Genomic DNA, 6,469 nt, shown 5'->3' with positions numbered 1-6,469 from the left:
TCGCAATTAAGACAACTGAGAAATTAAATTAGTACCGGAAAGACAGTACAATGGTACTAATCATTCTTTGACTGTAACGACTCTTGAACTCGACATTTTTTGTAAGAAGCGGATCAGGTAAAAAATAAACCGGGTGTCCGATCAACCTAATTTTTATTTTTAAAGATAAATGGTCGGTGGCGACTCTAACCCATTTATTTAAGTCGAAACCCGATTCTGAGCCCACCCAAAGGACGGTTACGACAAATTCATTACCGTAAAAGGTTGCAAATCTAGAAACTAAATTATAATCACCATTTCTGTTTTATATCAACAAACATGCCATCAAAATTTTAAAATCAAACCAAAGACACCAACATTTCCAACGCCCATTTAAAACCTAAACATGTAGATGCAACCACCCACAATCTTAATCCCGATTCACCTTAAACACGTCCCTAAGAAAACCGATAGAGTTGCATCTACCTACCAGCTGAGAAACTTTACAGAGAAAAGTGTCCATGTAGTTTTCGGCCGTAACAACATCAATAATCATCATCCGGGACGAGTAGCTACAGAGATTGTTCGCAAGAAGTCAGTGGCAAGTCGGTCATCCTGAAGCACAATGACTTGGAATAAGCAATAAAGTTTTATTACTTGGAAACTAGGAAAGGGATCAACTCTGATTCACAATAAATATAGTCAAATGAATTGCAAAAGAATAAAAGGATCTGAATGCATTCACTTTCTCAATTTAACTTGAAATGTTAATAGAATGAACGAAACTAACCATCAAAGCCGAGCTGTTTGTCAACTGAATAGGGTTTATCGGTAACACTAGCATTCTAAAGCATATGTTGGGACCTACAACAGTGGAGAATAATTAGGCTGATTTCAAAACTATGATAAGAGAGAAAATCAGATAAACTCTCGGTGAATTCAATCATTCTAAATAAAATATGATAAGAAACTACGGTAACGAAAATCGAATAAACTCTGGGTGATTTCTATTGTTCTACAGAAAATATTAGACCAAATAATCCCACTAATGGAAATCAGTCTGTACGTACCAGACAATTCAAAAACCAACAAGAGATGAATAACATCCGCTTGTTCAAAGAGCAATCATTAACAGGAAGAAATCAATGTTTTCAAATTGTAAATGAGCTCACTCACCCGCTCTCTCACAGGCGTGCCCCCATTCTCACAAGCAATGTTTTTAAAATATTAGGAAAGATTCAAAACATTTAACCTTAAAGTGACGAACAGTATTTGTAGCAAAGATATTGGGAAAAAAGAAAAACCAAGGAAAAGGCAAATTTATCTGTAACCACAAGGAATACAAGAAAATAAACCTGCATACTCGGCCTCCTACCTCGAGCATATTTTAATCAAGAAAACTGGACGTGTTTTGTGCCATACAATTAGAACTATCATACTGGAGAAACCTTAGCTTTCCTTCCTACATTGGGAAATATAGAATTTGAAATAATTAGTCAGCATTCGCATATTAAAAACCAGGATTGGTATCAAACAAAAATATAGAAGTCATTTAAATGTCAATTGCTAACCTTTGTTCCATATACAAGGCCACATCCAACAGAAGGATGAAAGCAAGCCACATTTACCTCATCCTCTGCACTTGGAAGAACTCTCACAAGCTCCATATCAGAAACTCGGTACACCTGAGTAATGAAGTACAACAAATCACATGAAAGGCATTAATACAAGACAACGTGATAGAAGGGATTTTATATTCTTAAAACAATGCAACTATCAGATAGATAAGGTGTTTTTTTACATAGAATAAGGTTTAACCAGAGATACTAGCTGTGATTGAGCAGATAACACCGAGGACATGCATAAAACATATAAATGCCTTTCAACATCCAGACGTAACCAATTCTCAACAAATCAATAAAAAATAGCAACTGGAACTATAATAACATAAACGATACCTCTAGAATGGAGTATATGGGCACTGTGGTCTGTCCATCTATTAGCACACTTTTGAGAAGTGAGCTGTGGCAACGACCATAGGCAAGTAATATATGCTCTGATGTGGGTGAAAACTGCAAATTATAAAAAACAAGGTACAAATATTACAACTTTGCACTGCTTTCACTACAGCGGCATGCAGGTGTTTCCAAACTATGCATGAACGTCCCATGACACAAAAATCCACAAATCTCAACAGAACAAGTTTCCATTCAATGAACTGAATAGAGTTGGACCTGAATAGATGTTAAGCAATGTGCAGCTCTTATTGCCCTTGAAGCAAGCACCAATCCAAATCTACACAAAAAAGAGCATCAAAATTACAAAAGGATAATAAATATAAACTGTTCGCAGAAGGGAGGGTAGGAATATAAAGAACTGAGTATAAGATGTTTGGAATTTACGTGGCCTCCTCAAGCGAATATATACAAGCTCATACATAACTTGATGTGCCAAAACAGGGTGTTGTGTGGGAGATGTTGCAACTCCTGCAATATCAGAATTTAGCTGGCTCTGGACTCCAGGATCGACTTCCAAATGAGGAAGCATACAGGCAACACAGGCCGCTAAAAATCTCCCACAAGGTGAAAAATGTGCACCCATTTCACTGCAATTATGTTTGTGATGGCAGTTTAAAGGATATTAGTAATATTTTGCAGCATACATGATAAGACCATGACAGCAACAAGACACCAAAGGAGAACAGTTTTCAGAAGAAGCCGAAACACAGGAAATGGAATAATTAATAGACAATGCCTTCAAAAATTATGACGGTAAAGAACACACCTACAAAGCACAGTATGCGGAATGGTCAAGCGACATTTATCTGGATCAAGGAAAGCACAAGGATCTTTCATATCATGTGGCCATATTCTAAGCTTAACAGTGCAAGGTAGTTTGCAGCTGCTGCTTCCGCAAGAGAGGTAGCAAGTTCAGATTGAATTCTGCTGGCAGCAGGTTGAGGATCACTACTATCATGTATGATGTTGCTATAACCAGATTCCCCAGTTCTACCTGAGGAGATCATGCGAGAACGTGAAGAACGATGCCGTGAACTTGATCTTCCAGAAACTCTTGATTGGCCAACACCGTGGCCATACCTGAGGGAGCTATTGAAGCAGAAGTTCCAGCTTCACCAGCTGTAAGAGAGTTCTCATGACCACCACCAGTAGCCAAACGCATATTGCGCTGACCAGCTTGGGTCTGACCAATTAACCATCCTTGCAAGAAAGGTAGCTCCCATGAAGTTGGATCACCAAAAGGAAAAAACTGAGTAGGTCTTTCGACTGATTGCACCTCCATAGTCTCCATAAGCTCCATTGCAGAATGGGAAACATCCGTTTCCATCTCAGTTGGTAAAGGATTCCCTCCTGTTTCTTCTGGCAACGGCGAAGAGCTGTTGGGTTCAACAGGAGACAACAAAAGTTCATAGTGCCCAGTAGGAGTTGAATAAGTCAGAAGCCGTACAGAGGCCGATTGATCACCTCTCTGATGCACACCATTTGAACCAATGTCACCATCAGTATTCTGCAAAGATGTTGTCCCATTATCTCTAGAAAATGATGGCCATATCATGAAAGGTAAAGACATTAGAGGTAGTTCATTTGTCAAATTAGATCGATCATTTGCGAAATATACAGTTGGGGCTGGATAATGCAAGTAACCAGGAGAACTCGCCACTGTCATTGATGAATCAGGAGCGACAAGATCGTTAACCTGCAAATCAGCCCAGAAATCTAATTACTAAGAGTGTAGACTAAAGTACATAATCGATTTGATAGAATCAAAATTTTACCTCAGCAGTCAAAAGAAATGGAGCCGCATATGGATGAAAATGTACAGCTCGGAGAGAACGCCTTGTCTTCAATATAATAGATGGAGATGATGTCTCTCCTCTCCTGTTGTAATGCCATATATATAACTGACAAACAGCTCTACAGTTAGGCAATTTTATATCAATCGAAATAAAGAAGTACACATATATGAAACAATCAGCCTCACCTTATGCCCTGAGGCTACTGCAAGAACTTCCCCTTTAGCATGGAAAGCAATTGACGCAATAGGACGGTCTGCGTTAAGAAGAACAATGAGAAACAGTACAGAGCATAAGCACATTCATGTGCTCTCAATGTGAAATGTTACGAAGGGAAATCCACAAGAGTAATTACAGAAATCACGTGTTCCTATACACTCAGCAGAATTTGCATTCCACAGGCGAACTTCATGATCCAAACTTCCACTTGCAAGTATCTCCGGATACAGTGGATGGAATCTAACCTGTAAAATTCAAGCAGCACAAACTATTAATGTATACTCCACCATAAACACCCCAATTGCACAATCATTTAGGCATTCAAGAGAATAAAGGGATTAAGTAAATATACTAGAAATCTAATTATAGATAAATCATATTGTAATCTATATGTGCTGAATCAAAGATCCAAAAATGCATCTACAAAATGCAAAGCACCAAAGTGACCTTCTGGTTGCATACAAATGAATTGAGCAGCTTTGCTTTATAAGCTAAATTTTTTATCAATCCAATTAGGTTAAAGCGACAGGTAGAAATCAACCAACTTTAAAAGGAAAAAAGTTACAGCCTTACCACCCAAGGTGTCCTACGATGACCACTCAACACCTTTAAACAGTTTCCAGTCTGGCAATCGATAATCTTAACTGTATGATCTCCACTGCAGGATCAAAATCCAAGTAAAATATGTATCAAATCCAAGGGTGAAGTTAACTGGGCACCTGTTAGACTGATAAAATACTGGTAAAAGGAACTCACTGTGTAGAGGCAAGTGTTTTTCCATCTGGACTGAAGGCTGCTGCAATAGTAGACCTTGGAGGAGGCACCAATGGGAAGTATTTTGATGAAAAATGTTGCAATGACTCTGCCTCTACCCTGCAACCCCATTGAATTGCAATAAAGCTTATAAGGATCCCTACTATAAAATAGGACCAAAGTTCTATGAATCACATAAACACATGACCATTAAAAGAATGGACCACAAAGTAAAATATAAAACTTAGTTGCTTCCGCTTTCAAAGCTGTGAAGGAAACTGGGAAAGAATGGTATTACCAGGAAAGAAGATCAGATCTTGCATCTCTTGTTGCTTGAAATTTTGGCCCTAAGGAATCAGGACGGCTCTTTGAACCTTCTCCCCATAGCTTTCATGATGTCCGTTTGGTTCGTGGAGAAACTTCTCTCCGTGCCAATAACGGAAAGACATTGCTAGTTAAGGCAAAACATAAAAAGAACTTAGTCAGCATAAGCATGAAATATCAAAATGTGTACTCAAGTCAATATATGGAATAATGGACAATTCAAACCTGAAAATCTAGAGCTCAATGAGCATAGAAGAACAAATTAAATAGCTAAATCGGTAGTTATCTCAGATGACTTCATTAAATGTAACAATTCTGATGACATTTATGTGTTAATTTTATCATCTTAGGAGGGAATAACATTTTCCATACACTTTTCTTGCAATTAAACCATTGATCTCTTAGGTAATTTAGCCAAAAAGGGAACTGGAAAAAAAAAGCAACATTTCTTTATAGCACTGTTATATCTAAATTGGTTGAAATTTTGCGATAATTCGTTAACATTAAAAAAAAAACTTTAGATTAAGAAAATAGCATCGAAGTTCCAAGCATTCAAATCCTTTCAACAACACGATATGAAATTTTCCAGCTCAGTTCCGAAATTAATCGACAATTCAGCAAAAAAAAAACAACTCAAATTTCAAAAAATCAACATGCAAAACAAATCCAAATCTCGAAATACACCACACTTTCTAATAAATAGGGAACAAGATCCTAAATTTACATCAAAATCTACCAAAATCCGAATCCTTAGCATCCGAATTCAAAAGAGTAACCCTAGAATTCAAATCCAAATCCAATTCATCTAACAAAAATTATGCTCAAAATTCATTGGCATACAATGTTATACCTGGTCCTTCGCGAGCTGGAAGTTGATGGAGCATTCAAAGCTTCTGTTCGTACTGAAGAATCCCTCATCATTTGCCAGAGTTTCTCAGCTTCAATATGTCTCGCCATTTTAATAAAAAGAGGAAAAACGAAGGCTGAGAAATATTCTTTCCTTTGGTTTAAAAATAGGGGGCTAAGGAAATTAGGTTTCGAATTCGTTTGTTAATCTGTGTTAATTATTATTAGTTGAATTTTTTTAAAAGAAATTTATATTTATATTTTTATTGGTTAGATCACTGTTTGTTTCAAGGGGAAACCTAGAAGTAAATAGAAGAAAACATTAAAATATTAGTAATAATTAAAAAATAAAATTATACTGATAGTATCACTGATGTTAAAGAATGATTTCAAAAACTAAAGTACAAATATCCTAAAAGATCAGTGACTATGAGTACAATTTACCTTTAAAGAATTGGAAACAATGCTTCTTGCTATTGTCTTCTGATCTTTATTTATAAATTTTTTTTTTTTGGTAATGGTTGGATAGGTGTTGGT

At 36.8% G+C, this 6,469-nt stretch overlaps 1 pseudogene; it reads right to left on the bottom strand.

Moving 5' to 3' along the window:
• Positions 1–262: 262 nt before the first annotated feature.
• LOC120136971 lies at positions 263–6,043 on the bottom strand (annotated as a pseudogene).
• Positions 6,044–6,469: the final 426 nt, after the last annotated feature.

This window comes from Hibiscus syriacus, unplaced genomic scaffold, assembly GCF_006381635.1.
Source record: "Hibiscus syriacus cultivar Baekdansim isolate YM2019G1 unplaced genomic scaffold, ASM638163v2 tig00110641_pilon, whole genome shotgun sequence".
In the NCBI taxonomy this organism is placed as follows: domain Eukaryota; kingdom Viridiplantae; phylum Streptophyta; class Magnoliopsida; order Malvales; family Malvaceae; genus Hibiscus; species Hibiscus syriacus.
This window is presented reverse-complemented; position numbering and strand designations above follow the sequence as displayed.